The 13,628-nt window shown below is 38.9% G+C and overlaps 2 long non-coding RNA genes across 7 annotated transcripts in view; both read left to right on the top strand.

Moving 5' to 3' along the window:
• Positions 1-2,372, top strand: part of LOC137853085 (uncharacterized) — a 36,858-nt gene extending 34,486 nt beyond the window's left edge. Inside the window, exon 3 of the long non-coding RNA XR_011094227.1 lies at positions 636-2,372. This is a non-coding gene — a long non-coding RNA (uncharacterized lncRNA). The remainder of the gene's footprint in view (positions 1-635) is intronic.
• A 2,025-nt stretch (positions 2,373-4,397) lies between these two features.
• Positions 4,398-13,628, top strand: part of LOC137854725 (uncharacterized) — a 69,661-nt gene continuing 60,430 nt past the window's right edge. For all 6 annotated transcript variants that reach the window (XR_011095357.1, XR_011095360.1, XR_011095359.1 and 3 more), the window contains exon 1: positions 4,398-4,651. This is a non-coding gene — a long non-coding RNA (uncharacterized lncRNA). The remainder of the gene's footprint in view (positions 4,652-13,628) is intronic.

Raw genomic sequence — 13,628 nt, 5'->3', positions numbered from 1 at the left:
TCTAGACAGGATTTCCCCAGATATGTCCTTTATGGTCAAGCAAACTACTCTGTAAAAAGACTTTTGAACATCACAAAAATTTTACAGCAGAAGAGGGGGGAAGGAATGTAGCCCATGGGTTTTAAAGCAGTTGTTTTACCTGCATCTATTAAGAGCTGAGAAAGGTAACAAATTAAAGCAGGAAAGCAGTAAGTTTCCTAGTAGCTAATAGTTCAGGTCAGGTATTAGGGCTGTGTGCAAATCTGTTAATTTAATTGAAAATCTACAGCTGCCTCTGCCAGAATTCACAAGCCTGGTAAACAAGTCATACAAAGCTTGTAGCTTCGGCTAGCAAGTTCATTGCTGTTCAGCTGGTGGCCCTGATCTGATATAATTGTAAAAGTCATCTAAATAAAAATAAAAATAAATAAAAATAAAAAAGTGTAACAAAAATCTTGATACAGGAGTAAAGAGAGAGTCTTGAATTCTGCTTAAAGTTATGCATTTTTATCACAAAAGAAAATTGTGACGCAGTGGTAAAAGAGAAGATGATAATTATCTTTAACCAGATGACTAGATACAGTAAATATTTAGGAACTGCTGAAGTGAATTGGACCAGTAACCTATGTGCTGTGACACCCTGTGCTCTGTTGTAGGAAGCGCTGCAGGAGTGAGGAACCAGGTAGTGAGCACCCCTGGGGCAGGCTGTCCTAGAAGAGACCTATCAGGTGAGGACTCCAGCCTTCTCTTCATGACTCCTCCCAGGTGCTCCTGGGGGAACCAGACTCAGAAAGGAGCAACCTGGCCTTAGAAAGTGCTCCTCTGCCTGATTTTATCATGAACTCATGCTTCTCCTTCTAGTGCCATGCAGGCTGAGTATTAATTTAGGAAACATTTTGTATAATAAAACGGACACAGAAACATCCAAAAGTCATGTCATGTTTTCCCTTACCATGCTTTATTTTCTGAAGCCAGGGCTGACAGCAACTTGAAATACCACATTAGGAACAAAAGACACTATTTATTTCTAGTCCCTCCAGTGACTACTGTATTTGGCTAGAGAAAGCATTACAGGCAGGAACGGTGAGCTTAGGACCAGACAGGATGGAAAGATTTTGATCTCCTGAGTACCAAGCAAATTCACCGGAAGTTTAAGTTCTGAATGCCCTTTCTTGGAACCTAGAGACATCTCTCTACCTCTGCTACCAGCTAACGTCATCCTTACAGTACCTCCATCAAAGCAGGAAAGACTATCCAAATAATTACAAAACACTGTGACTGGGTTGGGCTTATCTTATATCTTAAACCATTCAGCTGAAGTTGAGAACATTACTTTCCCAAAGTAGGAAACTCTTAACAACAAGGGAAATAACACATTGGTTTCAGTCCAGTAGCTTGATGTTCATAGGAGCGACATTAAATTCTGGTTCATAAAAGTTTCAGACAATAGTGATTCAGATCATTCCTTTACTTTGAAAACATAAAGAGCTCAGGGAATGTTTGCCTCGTAACTGTAAGCCATGGTGGACAAACACAGTGATGCAATTTGCCATGCAGAAGTGATTAAAATAAGTGTATCTACTCAAAAGGTAGTCTGCAAAGATTCTGCTGATACATGATGCACTTTAGGCTCAGAGCTTATCCATGTTACCCTCTGCTTTGGTATCTGTGGTGCCTTAAAAAAGATTGTCATACAATCCATCTGGCTGGTGGGTATGTGTCTGCTGGATAGTGGTAGACTCCTGCATTTTCCCCAGCACTTATGCAAGTTCCCATGAACAACAAAAAACTGTGAATTTTATCAACAGACAGAAGAACAGGATTATGTTTACTCCATTAGGAGACCTAAACACTCCCAAGTTTAAGCATCATACCTGAATAAAACTGCATCAGTGTTTTTCCATCTTACAGGTCTGCAACATACATCAGCTTAGCAGACACTGATCATGGAGTAGTCTCTGTAAGCCCACAATTACTTCTTTGACACCAGGAATAAAGTGCAAGTGGTAAAATACTATAAAAAAGAATATTATTTATTTTGATTTACTAATGCAATTTATTAATATTACTATCTGCTTTACTATTGTTCTTGTAGAGGGCATATTACACACCTCCCCACCTTTCTGATTATTATTAGATCTTTTCCTGGTGATTAGCATTTACAAAAGAACCAAAGGGTAATTGAACCTTCCTCACCTTTCATGTTTTCAGCTGGGGAGAGCCACAAAGGCATTTGTGATGCAGTGACTACAGTGGCTAGCCTTGGCCAGACTGTTCTGATCTGATCTCCTACATTTATGGATATCAGGAGTGGAATTTGGTGACAATCATACCAAAAATGTTTTAATTTATGTGAGTAGCAGTTGTCTCTTACTCTATGTACATGTGTCTCAGTGAGGAAGGTTGATCAGTAAAGCAACAACTATATTTCATCGTATGGTTCAGAAAATGGAATGAAAATGAAAACATGAAATAAAGCAAACACAAGAAAAATGAGTTTGTGTTTCCAGAGTATGAAATTCTGGAGTTTTCTGTGATTTCTCCCATATTTCTAGAACCTGTATCTTTACAATGCTATGTCAAGATGAGAGAGAAAGCAGTGAAAATGATTCCACTGATTGCAACACTACGTGCCTGGCAAAAGACGCACATAAATAGCATCAGAAACAAAAGGTTTGTCACCTCATAGAAGGTAGTACTACAAAAACCAAAAGCTAATATATGACCTGCAGGAGATTTTCCTCACAGAGCTGTGAAGGGACATTGACAATAGCAGTATGATATTCTTGGTTTAGCTCAGCAAATGATTTTGGCCATGAAATGCTGTTTAGAAGAGCTAGAGTCAGGAATGGAGTAAAGGGGAATGGAGTCAGTGTTTGGCAGCAGTTACATGCAGTGGGACCTGACCTGTCATCATATCACTTTGTAGCGAGAACGAGAAATAAATACGATTTTAGAATAAGAGGTGCCGTGTGTGACTTCCAAAGCACAACATGGGCCTTTTACAGCTCCACTGTTGCCAGGTCTCGATGTTTAGAGTGAGAGCTTGGTGGGAAGAAGGGCTTATAGAAGTCATTTGCCACTTGAACTGCCTGGCTCAGTGGAGTTGGATGGGACAAATGCAATATAACACTTGCAGCCTGCTGAACGCTTCCAGAGACCGACAATTTTGCCAAACTGTTTTCAAATAAAAGAGTATACCTAATATATATATATATACATACATACATATATATATAATAGGATATTTTACTTGGGGAGTTGAACAGGAATATTGCACAAAACCTTGCATGCAGTTTCACAGCACACTTTCTTACAGTGCTAGAGATGTTTCCCCACATATGCCATGCACTGGGGTGAATGTTTGCCCAGGGAGGAGCAGAAGTCAGGGCTCTGCCACTTACAGCACCTCGAGGGCAGACGAGAACACAGGTGTGTGCGTGGGTGGGGAGTTTATAGCTGAGGAAGAATACCGAGTGAAGAGCAAAACCACACAAAGGGACTGTGTTTGATCTTTGTTCTGAAAACTCAAAGACAGCAAGAGCTGTAAAAATTACTTGCTGTTCCCATGTAACAAGCAAATTGGTACAATATTTCGCAAAGGCCCAGGACTCTTCCACATTTCTTAAGGACAACTGAATGCATTTTGTCTCACTACGACCAATAGACCTCGTCTGGATAGATGGGAGCCACTTTTTTTCCCTGACACTCTGAAACTGTGAAACTCTTCACTGTGTTAAAATCCTTTGATGCAGGAATTTCAGTCACAGGTCATTCTTTATGTAAGTTTATGTTCCCTTGGTTATTTAGATTTGTATATTATACATTCTCAAGCTTTTTACAAGCTCATTTGTGTGTCTCATGATTAAAAAATCTGTTTATGTTTTTTTGCTTGTCAAGACATAATCAGCTTTCATGCTGTGTCTATGTGATATGTTCAATAATCAGTCAGGTTTATGGGGAAAGCAGGAGCAGCAATGCCATACAAAGTACTTCTCGGGGATAAGTCTGAAGCTGTGAACTCGCTTTTCATTCTGCTTCACCTAAAATCTTAAAGCTATGCACCGCCGTCAAGGAAGTTTTTGTAGCAACCTGGGTTCTGTTAGCTGACTAGCTCCCCCTTTTGAAACTCTGCAAACACTGACTGAAAACTAGTCAGGGCTGTAAAAAGGAGTGAAATGAAATCCAGCGGTGTTGTAGTACTTCATTTTTATATCAGTTCTGGATTTTTATTTTTTTCATTTGCAACCTTGACAGCTGGCGAACAGTTCTTTCCTTGCTGTTGCTGCCGGTTTCTGAAGTGAAGTTTTAAGAACATATCAGGGGTTTTGGTGCCTGTTGCAGAAGGGTTGAAGGCTGCAAAGTTCACCCTAATGCCGTGTCCAGGGGGGATGGAGAGCAGAGCTCCCCAGCTGAAGGGCACTGGAGAAGGACGGTGGAGGACAAGGATGGCTGGGGGACATCATGGTTCAGCTCCACCCTGCAGCAGACCCCATGCAGGGACTCCAGCAAGCAGCGGGGCAGGAAGGGTAGTGCCCATCTGTGCAGGAGTGCAAACATCAGCTGTGCCTCCTGGGGCATTCCCTCCTGACAATGAGCCCAGCTGACACAGGGAGGTGGCAGCTGTGCCTCCACGCTGCATGGCTTGGCTAGGAACAGGGCTGTAAACATGGTAGGTAACTACAGAAAGTAGTTTCTTTATAATTTTTGATTTGTTTTGTTTTCTAGAACAGATACAAGGTATAGGAGGAGATTTTGTTCTTGGGTGTCACGGGGAGAGAGGTACGTGGGTCTGCAGCTGTGAACAAGGTGTCCTTCCTCAGTGTACAGCATGCCTCATTAAGTAGAGCAAAGCTCACGCACGTTTTACAAAGAGCTGTCCCTGCCCTACCCTCTATAGAGGGGTAGCTGAGATATAGAACAACACTCAGACTTCATACTATATTATTAAAGCATTTTATCAAAAGACTCTTTATTTGAAAACACATTTGGCATCCCTGAAGCAAGAAACAGAACTCAGGACTCTTCCTTTTCTAGGGTTTTTCTGGCAGTGGGCTATAAAACCAGTCTCCTTTCATTTACCTTTCCTTTTTCTGCATGAATCATGCCTGCTTTTGGATGCAGTGGCCCATTTTCAACAGGAAGGACAGAGAGTGAGACTACTATCTAATCAGGTGAATTTCTTTCTGGGTAAGGACAGAAATTGTTTGGAAAGTCTTTAGGTTGAAGAGAGGGTGACCCAGTTTCTAGGTAGAAGTTTGTAAACAATGTTTAAAATGGAGAGAACTACCTCTAGCTTGATTTTAAGCTGATTTTGATGCTTTGTGTCATTTTCAAGGGTGCGTAAGTGTCAGCTGAAATAGCTGTTTTGGCACTCCATGTATGTAGCTGTTGCTTTTCCCTGAACCGCAATGGAGCAAACATCACAGCTAGTGATGCAACTGAGAGTTTATTCCCTTCTCGAGTGAACAACGTGGCATTTACTCACTTCTCATATAATCCAAATGGTTGAGGTTTTACAGTCTTAGAGTCATGCTTAAATCTTTCTGATCAGCCTGAAGACATCCTTGGAGATGCAGCTTAGTTGTTTAGGTGTCTTGAATCCTATGTAAATCCACAGTAAATCTTAAGTGTCATAATATCTTTCAAATATCTTTAACTTATGTTGCCTGTCCCAAGTCATCATGAAAATCTGTAAGAACTGGAAACAAATTATCCATACTCTTCACAAGAGTCTTAACTTCAGAATGATGCTTCACATAAATTAAATGAGAAGCATTTTTTAAATAAATGGCAGACACAAGGATTTCAATTTTTCTGTATCAGTTCTAGGACACCTTACATTTCACCTAAAGGTGATAGGTGGATAAATACCTCCTTCTGGACAACTAAAACATCCCTCTGATCTGTTTACACTGTAAACTGTGAGCTGTAAACACTGACCCAATTAAAATTACTTGCCTTTTTTGAAAATCTTAGCTTTCATTTCTAGGATTAAGAAAGACATGCATGAATGCTTTCAGGAATAAAAAAGAAGGGTTAGAGATACCCTCTCAAATCTGCTGAACTATTGAGAAGAACCGTAGGATCAGTGAAAAACTAAAACAATGAAAAACTAAAACAAACAAACAAACTATAAACAAACAAACAAACAAAAACAACAAACAATCAAACAAAAAACAACACAGAGTTTTAGTCTCCAAAATGTATTTAGTCTCCAGTATTTAGTCTAGTAAACTATCAACAAATAAAGAAAACTGCTAAGGAAGTACTTTGAGGTAAACTTTGTTTTAATATCTTCCCAAATATTTTAACAATATCTTATGTACCCAAACCATAATACATGTTTTTAATTTCAAGCAGTAATGATCTAAAATTGAAGGAAAGACAGATCTATTTTGTATCCAGTCTTCTAATATACATTATTTCATACCTCTGAAAGCCCTTTCTGTGTGCTTTTAAAACAGAACTGTAAAATTCAGCTCTTCAGCTGATAACCTTAGAGAAACTCTGCCCACTTTTATCACATAAAAATTTGAAGGTCAAACGTTGTCACAAAAACAAACAACCCCCCAAACCTCACTATTCCCAAATTATGCATACTGGAAACATGTCATGGAGTGCGGTGGTATGGTTCAAAATACAGTGTATTATTCCTGATGTGCCTTTTATAAAACGCACAAATACCAGCACAAACTGAATGTCTGGGTCTGCATGCAGGAGTATTCTTTAATGCTCATCATGTTTAAAGCTGGGGGTCCTCTAGGCAAGAAGTGACTGTCTGGTTTGGAGGTGATGCAAAGAAGGTCATCTACATTAAATCAACTAGACTGGGCTCAATAATAGTGAGCCATTCTCAGATACTAATGACCATCTGGATTACAGATGCAGTAGCCAGATTGTCTGTTGTGTCCACCAAGTGAGTTGTCTTACCCTGGGAAAAAACTGTCATCTGTCTGTCTTGCCCTGTAGACACAAGCTTTCTTCCAACCTGTCCACATGGATTTACTGGTGGCAAGGTCATTCCGTTCTCTGGAACGTCACTCACTTGCGTTTGCTGGCTGCTTAGCAGCTGCCAAAATGTTTGGAACAGAGCAGAATGGCAAGGGGCTGAGAATAAGACAGTAAAACTGAAATATTTTCGATTTCTTTCTGGTGCACATTTACCAGTAGTTAAAGAAAACAATACCTATTTATTAGCTGAATAACAATTCTTTTTCCAGCTCTGTTTGTTAAATAGATGATGTCGGTTTTAGGGTGTTTCTCTTCTCTGCTCCCACGCTGTGAAACTCCTTCCCTTTTGTTTAGCAGAATAAGCAAATCATTGCAAGACCTAAAATCTTGTTAAAAATGCACCAGTTTGATTTGGCATTTAATTAACACATTTTTTGTTTTGTTTTACTGTGTGAATCCTGACTTTACTTTCAGGTTTCCTTTTCATTTTATTAATGTAATTATGCTTTGCTCTTAAATGTGGCCAGCAAACACATAATCTATATATTGCTATTGTTTGTTTGTTTGTGGTTTTATCATCATGCTATCTTTCATGCAATAGAGGATTGTACATATTTTTCTGAGTGCAAAAAGTAGAAGTTAACTATTTCTGAAGGTTTTATACTACTGAATGTTATTCTTGTGTTTGAAATGCACAATCCTAAACAACCTTTGCAATGCATCTCAAACAGTGTAATACACTGCAATATACAAACATCAAACACTTCCAATTATTTTCAGAACTTCCTTATATCCTTGTGAACACATACAAAATGAAGACATGAAAGGGGCTAATGCTTGTGTTAGCTTCAGATTCTGAGAAAATAGTCCTTCTGGAAAAGGTTTCATCCCCAAATCTACAGGTAGATATCCTGGGGATTCATTTGTGATTGTCATGGTGAAGTGTTTTTGCTAATTAATTTTGCTAATGAGGTGATAAACAAACTAAGGGAGTCCTCTCCTTTTTGACACTAGCTCAGATTTCATTAGTAGAAGCTTGTCTATGACAGATACAGGTAAATCCCAGACAGTGTGTGCTACAAACAGTACATATAAGGCACTGTGATGCTCTGACACCAGTTTGAGCCCAAAGACTAGGGTTACTTGTATAACTCTCAAGCTGACTATTCAGTCAGCTACAACGTGAATAAGGAAGGTCATACTTCCATGTTACTGTATGGCTTTGATAGGAACATGCTGTGACAGACAGTATAGGTAATGGGGAGAGGGGAAGGAAGGAGAAGGGCTACTGTTCCTTACCCTGTCCTTTAAGATTTGCATCTCTGTGTGTGTTTAGACACATGTATTCAGCATATATATTTTCCGCATGTATACATAATCTGGGCACCTAAGTAGGTTTTCAGTGTTAAGAGTGTTGTTAAGTGTTGTATTACCCCATGGTCGTAAGAAACATAGCTAAGAAAATAAAAAAGAGGATGGTGAAAAGGAAATAAATTAGGAGATCAAATGAAAAAGGAAGAACAATATGTTAATTTTGGTCACATTCTTCATGGACTGCTAATGTAGCCTGTATATACATGTCTCTGTGTATATAGATGTAGACAAGTGCATATGGTTAGATATTCAGAAATCCTGTGTGCAGATAGAGCTTTTATCTTCATTACATGTGAAAGAGAACCAAGTGTACGGCTTGAAAAAAAATAAAAAATCTTCTGTATGGTATTTCATCTGGCATCATCAGAAAAGGTGTTTTCCAAGCAGATCAGAAACAGTCTGTAGCTTACTGTGGCAATTCTGTTTGGAGTAAATGAGCTCTTAATTAGGTGAGGGCTGATTTCTTGGCATTTGAGACTCTTTGAACCTCTCAGACTACTCTTCACATTAAAAAAGAAAAAAGACTGTTCTTTGTAAAACTTCCTAGGAAGTGGGAGCATAGTACAGGAGAAAACAAGACTGAAAGAACACATACTTCACTGCAAAGGGCACGATGCAAAAGCAAACTGGACTCTGTTTTGCACTTGAACAGTTCCACAGAGGTGTCATTTGGCATATACTGGAGTAAGATAAAAGAAATAATCTGCTGGAACTATAGGTAATTCATGGCCAAGACATGGGAGCTGAGACCCATCCTAAGAATTGTCCTCTGCTGTGGCAGGCATCACAAAGCACATCAGCTTCTTTTTGGAGCTGATTACTTTCTTGTCCTTGCAGCAGCAGAGGGAAAGCTGTTTATTAGCTTAATTCCAGGGGCGTTTAGAAACTATTTATCAGAAACCTTTTCATGGCCGTTCCATACCCACCTATATTTAACATTGGATGTCGTCACGTTACAAGGCACATCCACCCAAGAGTGATATCTGGTCCCCTGACCCAAGTAGCCTAGAGTGGCTAATACTCAAGGCTAATCCTGTATAGAGCAGATGAATCCCATCCATGCCATATTGCCCATATGGTGCTCACATACATCTAAAACATGTCTGTTTTTGTCTGTGGGGGTGGTTCAGTTCATTGTATTTAAAAATGTGAGGGCTGTGTTGCAAGCCCACAGAACAGTTTTTCTGTGGCATGAACTGCAGATTAGATGTTGCCTGCTCTGAGCCACAGCATAGATGTGCTGCGAATTCTTGAGGATTCCTGAATTTTGTTTTGGTGGTGACTGGTTGATTTCCTCCCAAAGAGACCTTCTTTCATAATCAATAGAGAGAAATAAGTGATTCATCTCATTCTGAAGTAAAGGTTTGAAAAAGGTCAGATCAATAACGTCTGGAAGTGCCTATTTGTCTCCTTTGACTGCAAATGCAGGCTGGGTTGGGCAGCTAGGGGAAATATGCCTACACTGTAGACACCTGAAGTTAGGTCAGATGAATTCCTGATTGATCAATACTGAAATGATCACCCTGACCTTCCTTCTTTGCTGTCAGTAGCACCTAAGAGCCTCTAACTTACAGGAATTATTCTTGTTATAAACCTGTAATTGCAGGAGCTTCCATATGTTGTATTAATTAGGTAATTCATGAATTTCTATTAGCCTGGTCCTCAGGGTTAATATAACACTTCTCCTGTGTGATATTCCAATTCTCCTCCATACTGGCAGTGTCTCTCAGCTCTATGTCAGCACCCAGATTGAATTTGTAGGCTCCTATATTTTGTGCTGTTTTTGAAAACTTTCAATCATTTGCTCCCTCACAGCTTTTAAAGAAACTTTAAGATTAATGTCCTTCAAATACAGGTGTCACCTTCAGTACAAACTATTGCCATCTCATAGTTGGTTCCATTTTTAATATACAATACAATTCTCTGTTAATGCTTAGCTTCTCTATTAACTGACAGTGTAAGAGAAGCTTAATAACTTAGCAAAGTCCAGGTAGATGAGATACATGTTTTAGAAAAAAAATCTTTTTATAATAAAAATCAAGAAAGAATATACTGCTCAACCAAAAGGTATTTCTTGAAAAATCTGTTACTGCCTTATCCTATTTGCAATGTAACTCCATGGCAAGTTATTGTTTCTTTCAAATTATGTTCTGAACAATGCAAATTCTTGAGGCAATATGAATGCAATCCTAATGTTTCTCTTCTTAAATATTAGTAGCTTATTTCTTTCCTCATTTATTATCAGATTGTGGTCTTTCCTCATTTATTATCTGATTTGATCAATTCTGTAACTACCACAGATTCACAGAATCATAGGGGTTGGAAGAGACCTTGAAAGATCATTGGGTCCAACCCCCCTGCCAAAGCAGGTTCCTTAGGGCAGACTGCCCTGGTAGGGGTCCAGACGGGCCTTGAATATCTCCAGAGAAGGAGACTCCACAACCTCCCTGGGCCCTGAAGAAGGACTTTTTCCTCTGATGGTTCTTTCAATATTCTGAAATGTTTCACCTCCTATACCTTCTTCAGCCTGAACTCTCTGTGTCTACCTTCTGTGTCTACCTCAGATTTCATTTTTGTTTCAGCTTTCATTTCTCTTTGCCTTCTTGCCTTCACATCTTCCCATTCATTGTTAATTTCATTGAAAACTGGGGCGAAATATTCCTTTGATAGCTGGATTTTATCTAGATTGTTTAATTTCTCTTCTGCTATCTCACCCCTTGTCCTCAGTGATAAGAACTCTCTTCTTGCTTCATCTCTTCTTGCCCATGTGGCTGAGGGTATTTGTTTTATTTTGTTTTATTTTGTTTTATTTTGTTTTATTTTGTTTTACTTTTTTGCTGTGATATGTAACTCAGCTTTACTGTGGCAGTTCTCACATTGTTCCTCCACTTTCTCACCTTCAGGATATATTTGTCATTTCTTTTCAGTCTTTTTATTTTTTTTTTCAGTCACTTGTAGAATTTGCTTACCTTTAATATACCTTCTATGGCAATTATTCTTCTAGTTATACCTAAAGCATTTTCTCCTTGCTTGCAAATTGAATGACAGACAAATTCAGAACTTTGTCAAGGAAATTCCAAGCCTTACATATGAGCCTCTGAGCTCTTCAGCACAGTTGACGACACTTGTTAATTTCCTTAATTTCCCACAGTCTGTTTCTTGAATTAAAAAATCTTAACTGTAGACTTGTTTCATTTAAACTGAATCATCTTATCATTACTCAGGGCAAAATTTCTTTTGTGACTAGAGTTTCTATAAAGTCTTTGCTGTTTACAAAAAATAAGCCTAAAAGAATCTGTTAGGTGGTAGACTTCCTCTGCAGTCAAAGAGGAGAGACAGAAAAGTCCAAAGGTTGAGTTGGCCCATGCAAGGTCTCTAGAAGGGCATTTTTCACCTTCGTGACTTAGAGGAACTTTAGCTCAAACAGCTTGTGTGTCTTTTCTGGATCTGGCCTTTGGAGGCCACAGTTGGTCAGCTGTGGCATTCCCAGTGCCATTTGCTTACCCCATAATCATGTGTTTCCCAGCAGTCTGCTGTGTGTATTGTGTATGCATGTGGACCTGAGTGTTCTACAAAGCTCAAGCTATATTCAGATTTAAATGAAGGTCTGAAGGCCTCTCACACTGTCAGGATGAATTCCTTTGCACTGCTTTCCTAACGTATTTGTGAACTACGATAATCCCATTTCACTCATCCCACCACCTCCTATTTCTTTGCACTGTCTCACATAACTGATGCATTGATGTGATGATACCATCGTGATATGATTCTGATGACTGTACAACAGAGCTCACTGCCCTTACCTTGTTTCTACCAAGTTTGCATTTAGCAAGAAGTCAAAAGAGACCAGGACTTTCCTGTTGGCAGCACTTGGTGAAGTGAATGATCCCTTACAGATGTTACTGTGGAGTCTCCTCTTGCCCTTTCCCTGCTCTATAAGTATGCTGCAGTATACTGAATCCTTATTTTTACTTCTCTCAAGCCAGTCATATCCTTCATTCATTTCAGCCCTTAGAGCAATTAACTTAATCAAGTGCAACTCCAGCTTTTAAAAATAAGGCAGAACCTGTAGGAATAGATGTGACTATCCTGTCAACTAAGGAGTCACAGATAGGTGATATGAATTAAAAAATTACTATATATATATATGTGTGTGTGTTTTCACTGGGATACATTTTCTTTTCCTCCTGATCTTTTTCTCTCACTTTTTCTTCTTTGGTTGCTTTGTGGCTTCACCTTTTTCTTGCTTTCCTCTAAATTTCACTTATCCCCAGCTCTTTTATTTTTTAATGCCTTTCTAAGAAAAATCACAAACTCTATCAGTGGTCAAATTAAGTCCTATGGGGCTTCAGAAGATGCAATCTAAAGGTGATTACTTCTATTGTGAACCCTGCCAGCTGTCACAGTAGCTGTAAGAGCCGATGTCATGTCCAGGCTGATGGCTTAGGAGACCTCCAACCCTGTCACTATATGGCCATTTTTAACAGTCCCCCCAAAAGAAGCAAACACATAAAAGTAAACTCAGCTACTGCTGCTCTCAGTGCTGAAAGATATGTCACTGCCTAAAAAGTGACAAATCCCAGGAATCTGAAGATTCCTTTTGTTCTGATTTATGAAAAAATAAAACTATTGCTTTGGTACAGGAATTACCTTGACTGTATAATTTAGCATATAGTCTTGCTTTACTGGAAGTGTACTGAGCTATGTAATCTAGCAAACTTTTTAGCTCCCAGGAGACAGTCTCTGAGGGATTTCAATGAAAAATTCAGTTTCAGTTTAAGCCATCTCAGTCAGGGAATATATCTTTTCCTGGTTTAGAAGTAAAGGTCATGCAAACAAAGATTTTTCATTCCTGAAAGTGAATCCTGCTCTTTTTTTTTTTTTTTTTTTTTATGTAGATTTTTCACAGATTTTCAACAGACAGAAAAATTTCTTCAAAATTTCATGTGAGCTTTTGCTGTTTAAATTCTAACATGCTCACTAGGTAAAAAAGAGGGAGTTGAGGCTTTTAGGATTCAGGTTCTTAATTCTGCATAAAAGTGCCCTGGAAGTCTTGAAGTGCCTGAACTTAGAGTTGATCGCGATGGATCTGCCTTGAAACTGCAGTCTTTGAAATTCTAGGCCAAATTCCCTTTTGCTTCAGTGGAAATTCATTGGAAGTAATACAGATATCTGTGATCCAATGTCTTATCAAGGAATAAAAGTCTTCTCTGATGAAAATGTGCTTTAGTGGGAAGTTCCATACTGGTGCTAAGTAAAATACTAGAAATAATGAATATCCCACTGAGGGAATATTTGGTAAGTATGCAAATCTGAAAGTG

Source organism: Anas acuta, chromosome 3 (assembly GCF_963932015.1).
Source record: "Anas acuta chromosome 3, bAnaAcu1.1, whole genome shotgun sequence".
Lineage (NCBI taxonomy): Eukaryota > Metazoa > Chordata > Aves > Anseriformes > Anatidae > Anas > Anas acuta.
This window is presented reverse-complemented; position numbering and strand designations above follow the sequence as displayed.